The sequence below is a fragment of the Peromyscus eremicus genome, chromosome 1 (assembly GCF_949786415.1).
Source record: "Peromyscus eremicus chromosome 1, PerEre_H2_v1, whole genome shotgun sequence".
Taxonomy (NCBI): Eukaryota; Metazoa; Chordata; class Mammalia; order Rodentia; family Cricetidae; genus Peromyscus; species Peromyscus eremicus.
This window is the reverse complement of record NC_081416.1, coordinates 49,615,638-49,629,325: the sequence shown is the minus strand read 5'-3', so window position 1 is coordinate 49,629,325 and position 13,688 is coordinate 49,615,638.

Sequence of the window (13,688 nt, the reverse complement as noted above, 5' to 3'; positions counted from 1 at the left end):
CTCAACAAGCTAGACATCAAAAAAAAAAAAAAAAACCAAATAATCCAATTAAAAAATGGGGTACAGATCTAAACAGAGAATTCTCAACAGAATATCTCAAATGGCAGATATACACTTGAAGAAGTGTTCAACATCTTCAGCCATCAGGGAAATGCAAATCGAAATGACTCTGAGATACCATCTTATACCTGTCAGAATGGCTAAGATCAAAAACACTGATGACAGCTTATGCTGGAGAGGATATAGAGCAAGGGGAACACTCCTCCACTGCTGGTGGAGTACAAACTTTTACAGCCACTTTGGAAATCAATATAGAGGTTTCTCAGAAAACTAGGAATCAACCTACCACAAGACCCAGCTATACCACTTTTGGGCATATAGCCAAAGGGTGCTCAATCATAGTACAAGGACACTTGCTCAACTATGTTCATAATAAGCAGCTTTATTTATAATAGCCAGAATCTGGAAACAACTTAGATGCCTCTCAACTGAAGAATGGGTAAAGAAAATGTGGGGCATTTATACAATGGAGTATTACTCAGCTGTTAAAAGCAATGATGTCATGAAATTTGAAGACAAATGAATGGAATTAGAAAAAAATCATACTTAGTGAGGTAACCCAGACACAGAAAGACAAATATGGAATGTATTCACTTATGAGTGGATATTAGTGTAAAGTAAATGATAACCAAACTACAATCCACAGACCCAGAGAGACTAGGTAACAAGGAGGGCCCAAAGGGAGAAGCATGGATCTCCTGGGGAATGGAAAATAGAAGAGAGCTTGTAGATGGACTGGGTACAGGTGTAGATGGGAACATGAAGTATCATGTTGTGGGATAAATGGAGGGAGAGAATACTGAAAGAGATGACTGGAAGGAAGGAGGCATTTCGGTGTCAGGTAGAAACCTGGTGCAAGAGAAACTCCCAGGAATCTACAAGGATGACCCCAGCTAAGACTCCTAGCAACGGTGGTTGCATAGCCTAAACTAGCCCTGTCTCTTGTGACCAGGTGGGACTTCCAGTGGAGGGACTGGGAAACCAGCCCTGCCACACAACCTTGTACCTACAGTTTGTCCTGCCTATGGGAAATGCAGTGAGGGTTGGGGGGTGTAAGGGTGGCACAGAGATTGTGGGAGTGGCCAACCAATGGCTGTTCCAGCCTCAGACCCATACCATGAGAGTGAGTCCACACTGCTAGGAGTGTCAGACCCAGAGTGCTAGGACCCAGAGGCTGGGTAGCCAAGAGACCTAGGATAAAACCAGACATGACTAGGAGAAAAAAAAGTCAGCATAATGATGCCTAACAATATTCTGCTATACTCATAGATTGGTAACTACCCCAATTGTCATCAGAGAGCCTTCATCCTGTAACTGATAGAAACAGATGCAGAGACCCACAGCCAAGCATTGAGCTGAGCTCAGGGAATCCTGCTGAAAAGGGGAAGGAAAGATTGTATAAGCCAGAGCAGTCAAGGACATTATGAGGGAACCCACAGAAACTACTAACCTGGGCTCATAGAGTCTAAACTCTATGAGTCTAAACCCACAGAGTCTAAACTGACAGTCAGGGAGTCTGCATGGGACCAACCTAAGCCCTCTACATATGTGTGACAGTTGTGTAGCTTGGTCTACTGGTGGGAATCCTAGCAATGGGAGCAGGTGCTGTTCCAAACACTTTGACTAGCTTTTGGGAGCCTATTCCTCATACTAGGTTGCTTTGCTCAGCCTTAATACAAGGGGAGGAGCTTAGTCCTATCTCAACTTGATATGCCATGCTTTGTTGATACCCATGGGTGACTTGCCCTTTTCTGAAAAGAAACAGGAGGAGTGAATTGGGGGGAAGAGGATATAGGGGGAGGAATGGGAAGAGAAGAGGGAGGGGAAACTGTGTTCGGGATGTAAAATAAATGAATAAATTTAATTAATAATTTTTTTAAAAGAAGTCTACCATCACACATGCATCATTTGATTCTTTCCTCACGGTGTTTTTCAGATCTTTACATTTGATTTTGAAAGCTTGATTGAATCTTACTGAAGACATTCCAGCACTCAATATTTATATATCTTCCAGAACTTGAGTTTTTCAGCTACTACATCTCTAAACAGTTTACCTTTATCTTTGTCCCTCTCTAACATCAATAACTTCAATGTTTTATCTTTTAATTATATCCAGTAAATCTGGAATCTTTACCCTTACTCTTCATTCCTTTTTTCATATTTCTCTTTTGATGAATATTTTCAAATAATGTATTTTCTAGTTCACAGATTCTATCTTCTACTTGATCAGTTGTTATTGATGTTCTTTATCTGCACTTTTCATTTTGTTCATCACATTTTTCAACTGTAGGATTTCTATTTTATTTCTTTAATTATTTCAATATCTGTTAAGTTTCTCTAATAAATTCTTGAATCACTTCTTGTATTTTCCTAAAGTTTCCTGAGCCACCTTCAAGCAAACATTTTGAATTCTTTGTTGAGCTGTTCATTCATCTCCATTACCTTGAAGTTGGTCGCTAGTACCTTATTCGGTTCTTCTCATGAAAAGTAGGAAGTTAACTGTCTGGAGCAACAAAAGGGACATTAGGAAGCAGGAAGAGTGGAAGATAACAGAGCATAGAGGACTATGCTCAAGGTATATTATATACTTACACAAAAATGGCCTTATGTAACCCAGAATAAAGAAATTTTAAAACGTTGAAAAAGACTCTCCACTGAAATACATGATATTTTCCAGCATATTCCAAGATAAATACGACTTTATTCTCAGGTTAGCACATTTTGGTGGATTTCTCTGGTTATTCATTATCTTTGACATTTATAGCTATCATTCAGTCATGACTTTTTTTCAATCCTACAGTCCAGGGAGGCAATGGTCAGCCTTAGTCACAACTTTTGGGATTTTCTGAGCAGTTTTCTTGCCTCTGTGTTATTAATAGTAGTTAGATTTCCATGAGAAAAAGTAAATCTGGTGAACAACTGGTATCTTCCTAATCAATCTATCCTCTCTTTTTCTTTCTTTCTCTCTCTCTCCCTCTTTCTCATTTATAAATTTATATATTTATATAAGGATTTCACAAACAGGAAAATGTGAGTGGGTCAGATGCTTTGGGAGAGCTGAAATGTTTAGTAAGTGGGAAAATTGATTACATCCTTGTGGTGGTATTGTGTTCTCCAAAGGTGGTATTGTGTTTCCCAAAATATTGTGCACTCTAATAAACTCATCTGGGGTCAAAGAACAGAACAACCACTAGATACAGAGGCTAGAAAATGGTGGCACTCACGCCTTTAATGCTAGCATTCCAGAGGCAGAAATCCATCTGGATCTCTGTGTGTTCAAGGCCACATTGGAAACAGCCAGGCATAGTGACACATGCCTTTAATCCCAGAAAGTGAGCCTTTAATCCCAGAAAGTGAGGGCAGAAAGCAGAAAGGTATATAAGGCGTGAAAACCAGGAACTAGGCTGGTTAAGCATTCAGGCTTTTGAGAAACAGTTCAGCTGAGATCCATTCAAATATGAGGACTCAGAAGCTTCCAGTCTGAGGAAACAGGATCAGCTGAGGAACTGGAGAGGTGAGGTAGCTGTGGCTTGTTCTGCTTCTCTGATCTTCCAGCATTCACCCCAATAACTGGCCTCAGGCTTGATTTTATTAATAAGTACCTTTAAGATTCATGCTACACATCCTCTGTGTGCAATTATCAAGTAGCAATTCCATAACCTAAAAGATGTCCATGCCCTGAAGTTTAAGAGGTTTGATTAAACATACCTAACATCTTAGCTACTAGGAGTTGTTGCTTCCAGATGGCATCACAATGATAATGAAATTAAAATGAGGCATTCTGAAGTCAGACAGCTTGTAATAAGTATTTGATGGTTGCAGAAGTAGAATGTCAAGGAACAGTAAAGAGTTAAAATGTAGAAGAAGGAAAAGATTAAGAGGCATTGATATCTTAATGGCATACACAGATTGCCCCCAACTTACAGTGTTATTATCCTAATAAACCTAACACAAATTGAAAATCCTGTCATAATGCATTCAATACATCTAGCCTACTGCACATCAAGACTTAGCCCCCTTAGTACTTACTTCAGCCCACAATTTGACAAAAGCCACCTATCATAAAAGCTGTTTTATTGTGAAGCACTGACTGTCCATACAATGTATTGAATTCAGTATCTTACAGACTCAGAATCCACTTTCCTTTGCAATCAAGTAGTTGGCTGGAATCTATGCCTTCCTGCTGCTGTTTTGCAGCATAAGAGTATCATGCTATAAACTGCTTGCTTGGGAAGAGATAAACCCTAATATTTCAAATTTCAGTTCAATTTGTATTTAGCCTCCATTGCACTAGCATAAGTTGAAAAATCATAATTTGAACCATTGTAAATCGGGAACCATCTTAGCATGTGTATGTGTACATATATCTGACTTCAAAATTTTGTCATGGTCTGGAGTTACTATCAAAGAGACAAATCAAACATTGAGCCCTCATTTTTTCTGGGTAAACGAATCCATTGAAATACTTCTCTAACAGAGTTACAAATTGTTTCTTGCATTTTCTTAAAGTCTTCAAAGCTGATGTTTTAAAATTGTCAGGCAGTAAACTTAGTGCTGGGCAGCAGAGTGACGTGTTTCTATCATGGATTCAGCCACTTGAACACACAAACAGAATATATTCTAATATATGTAACTAGAGATTTCCATGTGGATTCCATTTGTTTTCTTTTGATCTTGTGCTTATCTAACTTTCTGTCCCTGTGCACCCTCTTCCTTCCCAGGCATTTTCTTCCAGTATCAGTATGAACTCACTACACTCATAAGCACTCTGAGTAAATAACTAGTATTTTTACACATTGTGGCTTCATGGATGAAAGACAGTCACCTTGATTTACTAGTCTGGCATCATCTCCAGACTTTTCCCCCTTATAGAGCACAGCTAATTAGCTATTTCAGAGAAAATGTGAACATAATTTCATTTTTAACTTTTACAATGATGCCCTTGGAATGATGTGGACCTGTTGGAAGAAGTGGGTCACAGTGTGGTCAATCTTTGTTATAGACCACTTACACCTCATGTCTTTGTGTGATACTCTGAGAAAGTGAAGTTGTATGTCAGATCTCATGGTCATCATCAAGTTTTTCCTCAAGGTTTTGATCTATATCTGACAATAATTCTGTAGAACTATTATTTCCTTTGAAGTCTTCATCCCCTCTGTCCTAATTTAATTTCCCATTGTGTATGATCTGGGTTACTTAATTTCTGCCCAAAATAGTGTAGATGAATAGCCATATTGGAAATGGGGTTAGACTACATAAGCAATTCTCAACGTTCTCTGCACCATGGGAATTGTACAGTGTTCTCTCTGAACAGCATAGTAATTGTAATAGAGCTAATAGTGTGCTAAGTCTTGTGATTATCATTGCCCATGTTTTATCTTAGTCTTTCTCCAGAACTACTAGCCCATGAGGGGAGAGGAGTAGTATTGCTTCTAATTTGCAAATTAAAAAACTGAGGATTTAAAAAGATAAGTAACTTATTCAAAAGCATACAACTGATGGGTAGCTGTGCCAAAATTTCAATTAAAAAATGTCTGAATTCAGACCTTTTGGGTGTGTGTGTGTGTGTGTGCGTGTGTGTGCGTGCGTGCGTGCGTGCGTGCGTGCGTGCGTGCGTGTGTGTGTGTGTGTGTTGCCCAGAGGTTGACATCAGGTGGCTTCCCTTGTCACTGCCTTATTTTCTGAGACAACGTCTCTCTCTAAACCTGAAAGTTTCTAATTTAGCTAGACTGGCTGGCCAGCAACAGAGATCTTCCTGCCTCTGCCTTCAGTGCTGAGATTACAAGTGTTTTATCTCAACTTTTTAAATGCAAGCTTGGGATCAAAACTCCCAAAGACTTTGCCAGCTGAGCCATCTCCCCAGCATCAGACCTGCATTATCTTTTAACCATTTTTGTACATTGCCTCAAACCCTATTTCAAAAATTAGTCTACCCAATTTAAGCCTTTAAAAACAATAATCAAACAAACAAATGATTTTTCAGGTAAACTAAGTGGAAACATTAATTTGTCAAGCCCCCAACTGACCTCATCACTGAAAACATGAACAAGTTAACTAAAATACAGTCCTTAGGGAAACTGTACCGGTGGAATAGCCCTGATACATTTTAACTCTTGGGTACAGTGTTTTTTCTTCTTGCTAATTTATGCTTCCCAAGCTGACCTCAGTCATCTCAGGGGACCAACAATGGCTTGTTAGCTAAGTTAGTTATGATTGTTGTTTAACAATATTTCAAGTCTGAATACTAGTGCAACTTCAAGGCTAAGTTCCAAGCTACAAAGATGTCATTAGTAAAAAGCCACTTGTCACTTTGAATAAAGAAAAGGGTAGGATGGAATGTACACTTAGAACTAATGGGATAGGAATTTTGTCTGTTTTTTAAAAGCTTTACCATCATGCTGTCAATTAGCAACATATGATCTAGAAGTGGTCACCATTGCAGCCTGGAGATTTTACAGGAACAAAAAAGCCTTGAGGCACAGCCCTTGAGGTCTCAGAATTTTGCCGAGGATTCTTGTAAATTCATAATGTATAGGAGTCCATCAAAAGGTAAGAATTTCATCCTTTACCTCAGATTTTATATTAGAAAACTCCTGTACCCGTCATCAGGCCAAGGCTTGGGTAGCCATTGGCCAGGGAGAGGCTGAGTGTGGAGCTTTGCAAAGAACGCCACTGTGTAGTCCCTCCTCAGAAGCAGCATTTGATACTTTGAAGCTTTTCAGGAACTCAAGCATTGTGAAGCCATGCTTGTCAAACTGATGCCAGGCAGGGAGAAACATCTGTTCCAAAGAGTAAGAGGTCACACACCCTAAGTCGGATAATATATACTCAACACTAAATCAGCCCTAAAACAGAGATATGAACATGTTCAAGGAATTCTCTGCTTTTTGAAAATATCCACAGTTTTAATTTCACAGCAGTAGAAAATAGAAAATACCGGTATTAAAAAAGAAATAATCAAATGTCTTTGGATCCTCCTTTTGCATTAAAAATAAAAACTGTGATGGAACACATCTTGTTCAAAGGCATTGCTGCAAAGAGAGGAAAATGCCTGGCAACCGTAGCACATTGTCCTAGAGCAGGCCTCAGCTGGATTTGCCTGTGTGCTTTTCACTGTCTTTTGCATTCAGTGTTGAGCGCTCTCATTTTCAACTCTTCTTTCTCCAGAAACTAGAGCTAGACCTTGTATAAGATAAAGTCTCCCCAAAAAAAGGAAAGAAAAGATAAAGTCTCAATAATATTTGTTAAAATAAAGCTAAGTGTTGTGATGTTCACTTTTAATTCTAGCACTCAGGAGGCAGAGGCAGACTGAACTCTGTGAGTTTGTGGCCAGCCTGGTCTATGTAGCAACTTCCAGGCCAGATAGAAATACACAGTCAGACCCTGTCCCGCAACCCCCCTTCCCTCTCTCCTTCCATCTCCTCCTCTCACCTCCCCTCTGTGTGTATGGAGGGGGATGTGCAAATTTCCCTGGAAACATCACTCTCTCCCCAAAATGTATATAATATATGTACATACACACACACACACACACACACACACACACATTTGTCAAAATTATTCAAGAAAATAAACATTAAGTAAGTAGGTAATGAAAGAGTAAGAAGATTGAAAAGGAAATAGAAGTTCAAAATCAGCATGATTTTTTAAAATTTATTTATTTTTATTGTTTTATGTGTGTAGGTGTTTTATCTGCATATATTTATATACATCGTGTGCATGTCTGGTGCCCATGGAGACCAGTAAAGGGCATTCAGTTCTCTAGGACACTGAAGTTAGTAATGATTATGAGCTGTCATATGGGTGCCACACATACTCAACCATTGAGCCTGAAAATCAACATAATTTTGTGATGGGATGCTGGGTGTACCACTTTACAATGGTATAGTTTATTAGTTAAAAAAATCAAAATATAGAATTAAAGGACTTCTCCTCTCCAGGACAGCTGTCACTTACTCTGCATCTAGTGCATTGTTTAATGAGCTATCATTTATGACAGACTTAATTCCAGGTTGATCTCAGCATTAACTCCTGACCTGTCACTTACCAATTGGGCAAGCTAGTTAAACTTTTAAACCTCATTTTCTTCATTCAGAAAATATGAGGGGCTGAAGAGATCACTCAGCAATTAAGAGCATTGGGTACTTTTCCAGAGGAACCCGGTTCAGTTCCCAGCACCAACATGGTGGCTCACATCTATAACTCCAGTTCCAGGGGATCTGACTTCCTTTTTTGCCATCACGTAGGCATTCACATGGTCCACATTCATACATGTAGGCAAAACACCTATACACATAAAGTAATAATAATAATTTTTAAAATTAAACATACATGAACAATAAAATCACAAGTTTTATGTGATACCTTCATTGTTCACTTGCAGACATATCGTGTCAACCACATTAAATTGCCTGCCTGGATACTGCCACTGTTGAACTTCAGGAGTATGCTATCAATAAAAGGGTCCAGCTTTGGCTCTCCTTCCTTTCTAGATGCTACTGACAAAAAAAAATTTTTTTTTTAAAAAAAACAGCAAATCATACATAACTTTTATTCAAGAATGTCACAGCTGAAACCTGGCAGTGGTGGCACACGACTTTAACCCTAGCACTTCAGCCTGCTCTATAGTTTCTGGCAAATCAAGGCATCATAGGTAGACTTTGTCTCAAAAGATAATTTCTCATAAGGATACAATAGTTTTTGTTTGGCTGCATCTAACATTGAAACCTGCAGTGCTGCTGCTGCTGCTGCTGCTGCTGCTGCTGCTGCTGCTGCTGTCGTTGTTTGGGAAGATCCAGTGCTTTTGTTTAACAAAAACTGAGGCCAGAGAGATAAAGGGATTTTCACTGATACAAAATTGTCTTGATCCTTTTCCAACAAGATCATTATAAAACAAAAGAATAATCAAACGGGCTAGTGAATAGCAGAGGGGTCCAATTTTGTTTTTATCTTCACTTTGCCAACCTCCTGTCCTCTCTTGCTATTAACTAGACATCAGCAGCTCTTCCAACCGCTGCAGCCAGTGTGTCTCCAGAAGCTACCACATGCTGTATTGCAGGCAGAGCTTTTGCCCTGGCTATGATGGTTATGATGCTGTTCCTCCAGCTCTGCTTATCTCACAATCAGAATCCCCAAACTAATATTTTATTCCCCTCCTTGGGGAAGTCCAGATTGATGCCAATATCTAAACTTAGGTCAGTCCTGCCATGCAGATGGACTTAAAGTCAAAATATTTTAAGATGGGGCCAGGGAAATGGCATGAGGATCTGAGTTAGAATCTTTAGCATCCACGTGAAAAGCTGGGCATGACCACACTGTGGTGGGGCAGAGACAAGATCACTGGGACTTAACGGCTTTCAGCATAGTTCAAATAGTGGGCTCCGGGTTCAGTGAGAGACTCTGTCTTGTGGGAATAAGGCAGAGTGCACACACATGCCCACACAGCACACCACCACACACACACACACACACACACACACACACACACACACACACACACACACTTTTACATAAGCTACTATCTTTTTAACAGTAAAAGGTGATGTAGGAAACTAGAAATGGAACCAAGTGAGCCACAGAATCTCTTCCAGAAAATATGAGGTAGGTTGCCACATATTCTATCCACTCAGAAATTATTTTCATCGCCAGGACAGACAACGAAGGAATGAATCAATGAATCTGCCCACTTTACTGAATATTTCATAGATGCCAGGCATTTTAGATTATTTTCCTCATAGATGCTGTTTCATTTGCACCTAACAATAACCTTATAGTGAAGTAGTGAGATGCTAGTCTGAGGAGATAAGGTAAACTGATTTACAAAATTACAAAACTAGTTAAGTGAGAAAGATGGAATTCTAACACACCCCATGTAATTCTGTCATAGCCTACTTTCTGCCATCTTCCCTGGAAACGTCACTCCCAAGTTTATATAATATTTAGGGCACACATATGTATCACACACACACATACAACTGGAATTACATTATCAAGAAGGCAGTTTTATTGACCTACAGCCACTGAGATTTTCTTTTGAGGTTTTTAGTAAATAAAGTTTCTTTCAATATACCCTTTTCTCCCTGCAATTAAATGTTGTCTACAAATCAAAACTGACAGAAACTGACAAGGTGGGATTGTACAAAAATTTTGGTAAATGGTGTTGTCCCATCAATCCCATAGAGGAGATGGCATCTCTATCATCTTTGAGACCCCTTTAGCATCTTGTGTATTTAAATGACTAATTTTTAAACTGATCCATTATCAATCTTGGCAAATCAAACACTCTCTTCCTCAAAGAGATAGACTAGGTAAACTACAGAATTCTCACTCTACAGGCATCAGTGAGTTTCAAAGGCCACTAGCCAACTGGTACAGGGGTAAAGCAATGGGCAAAGAACTTGTAAGCTGTTGCTCTTGGTTCATGCTGGTGAATAATCTCAAGAGATAATAATAAACTATCTTTTTAAAAAGGAGAGGCCTCTTGGGAGTTTTCCGAGTTGTATCTGTCTCAGAAGAAATTGCCTGGTACTTTAAAAATAGTTTTGTTTAAAAATATTAAGAGAGGAGCTGTTCCAAGTGAAGATTCCTGACTTGAAAACTTTGGGGAATTGTGTCTTGCACTAGGCGATAGTCAATCCATGCTCTAAATCAACACACCTAAAATCAGCAACAAGACAGTTTACACTCCTAATAATTTAGCCACAAGGGGAAGGAAAAAAAACAAAAACAAAAACCTTTACTTGAAATCTTATGGTTTTGATTCTCCCAAAGTCACACAAACAAACCAATGTTTGTTTTGATATAAAAATTATTGCCCCCAATTTTTCAAATTAAAAATGATCCTTAAAAGGTCCTGTGGCTTCAGTTTTCCAGGAACATAGCTTTGTACCCTTTAGATCCTAGAGCATAACACATTCCAACCCAGGAAGGATGCATGGATTCAGCATCACCCCAAGATTTATATGAAGAATGAAATCAGCACTGTTTAGGGCTGTGTGTTTTCACAATGCCTAATGTTTGGCTCAATATTTTGCCCATGTATGACCTAACTTACAGCTTTGCCTCATCACCAGGTAGGAGGGGAAATGATGAATGTGAAGCATTTTCATAAAGAAACTAAGATGGGTGGTATGCCATAATGCTATGATGCTTGGGGTTCCATTTTGTTTAGTGAAGTACCCTGGACTATGTAATATTTTTTTCAATAATTGCCCTCTCCTTTTCTCTAAACATTATTATGAAATGAAAGCTTTGTCATCATTGAAATACAACTGCTTAAAATTAGGTACATTTATGCCTAAATGGTGACTTCCTGAGCCTAGGAAGGCTAAAGAGAACATGACCTCTGGAGTCCCAGTGAACTGAGTAGTTCATTGTGTATGGGTTTACATTAATTTCAAGACACTGTTCTGATCTTTGAACTAGAATCTTGGCAACCAGGAGGCAGGTGTTTCAAACCTTAGGCACCTAATGAAAACTCTTGGAGCATTGCACAAGGCATCAGGTCCTAGCTCACAGAGGACTCTTTGCTTCATCCCCATTCTGTCCCTAATGAAGGATCAATCAAACCTCTCTCCCTTTCCCTGTATCCGGAAACAGCATTGCCTTTAGACAAATATTTTTCCCCATGATTAGGAGACAAAGAAGAGAGGTTCTTTCTGCTGCACTGGCGGCAGCCCTTACTGGATAAGTCACAGTCTAGGTTATGGCGGCATTTTGAGTCTAAAAACACTATAACCTATCAATTTGTCTTTAACTCTATCTTAGCTGTATTTTCCCCTCAATGACCACCTAGAGTTCTTCCTAAGACTGTAATCGTCAACCACTCAACAAAGCAACTTAACAGACAAAGAGTGAGGCAGTACAACATAACCTAAGGTTAAGTAGAAATGCTGCATAACCAAATTGATCAAACCATGGCTTTCCTGTGTTATGGTTTTGGAATTTCTGACACCTTCTTTTTCTTTCTTTCTTCCTATTTCTTTCTTTGGAAATAAACATAAAGGCAGTTTATTGACAAAAGGAATGTATTCTTGAGAATGGGAGTGGGCTAGTGAAATGAGGGGAAAGCGGTGCTCAAGTGCTGGATGACATCTCCTTTGATTTACATGTCATTTGCATAGTGGCTGTCTCTTCCACCTTTGTATGTCACTGGGTTGTTTGTTTGTTTGTTTGTTTGTTTTGGGTTTTTGTTTTTGTTTATTTCAAGACAGGGTTTCTCTGTGTAGTTTTGTTGCCTGTCCTGGCTCTTGCTCTATAGACCAGGCTGGCCTCGAACTCACAGAGATCCACCTGGCTCTGCCTCCTGAGTGCTGGGTTTAAAGGTGTACTCCACCACTGCTCAGACTGGCTTTCTTTCTTAATTTAGATTTAAGTTCAACAATGAAGGTCAGCCACATGGCAGATAAGCACCAGCAGGACAAAGGGGGACTATGTGGTCAAGAGAAGGAGTAAGGAAACCCAGAGTGTGAAGGAAAGCATGCATAGGAAAAAAACAGAAAGAAGAAAGAGAAAGTTATGCTTTTCTGAGTCACTGACTTCCTTAATCTCCTATGTGTGTCTTCACCTGTTAGATTGGCTTGGTGTTGATTATACATGCCTACTGAAGTAGTGGTATGGATTAAGTGAGCAAATTCATAATAAAGCATGTTTCATTATGCCTATTTGCCATAAGAAAGAGTTCCTGACCTCAGAACCCCAGGCCTGATTTGGGAAAACTAAAAAAAATAATAATAATAATTAGGAGCTGGGTGGTGGTGGTTCATGCCTTTAATCCCAGAACTCAGGAAGCAGAGGCAGGTGGATCTCTGTGAGTTCAAGGCCAGCCTGGTGTACAGAGTGAGTTCCAGGACTGCCAGGGCTACCCAGAGAAACCCTGTCTTGAAAAATGAATATATTTATTGATAATAAAATAATTATTATTCTGATATATGTATTATATGTCCTGTATCCAATTATATACATATACAAGATACAGGACATAATGATACAAGAAAAGGCAGTGTGATATCATTTAAATCATAATGTCATGAATAATTTCAGAAGGGGAATTTTGAACTACAGTACCCTATGGTGATTTCGTGGAAGAAGAACAGATCCTAGAATTCGAAAAGTGGATGGCTTTAGACTAATCAGAAGAGAGAAGACTGAGAGCAGAAGTGGATGAAGTTGGAAGCAAGACTGAGATTAGCGTAAACCACATGGTACAAACATGAGTATTTCAGTGTCAACGTGAACAGTGAGGTCCAAAAAAGGCAGATGTATGTGAAAGTAGGCATTTAAGCATTTAAAGAGGCAGTCACATTTGCAGAAAAATTAATGGAACTACAGATCATCATGTTAAGAAAAGCAAGGTAGATTCAGGGCTGGGGATTCAACTTTGTTGGTAGAGTTCTTGCCTAGCAGGTACAAAACACCAGCACCCCATAAAACTGGGCATGGTGGTCCACACCAGTAATCCCAGCATTCAGGAAGTAGAGGCAGAAGGACAGAAGTTCAAGATCAGGTTCAGCTCTACAGTGAGTTTGAGGCCAGCCTGGACTACCAGAGGCCCTTTTTCAACAACAGTAGCAAAAGCAAAATGAAACAATTAAAGACTCTAGGTTTTGAAAAACACAAGAGCTGGTTCT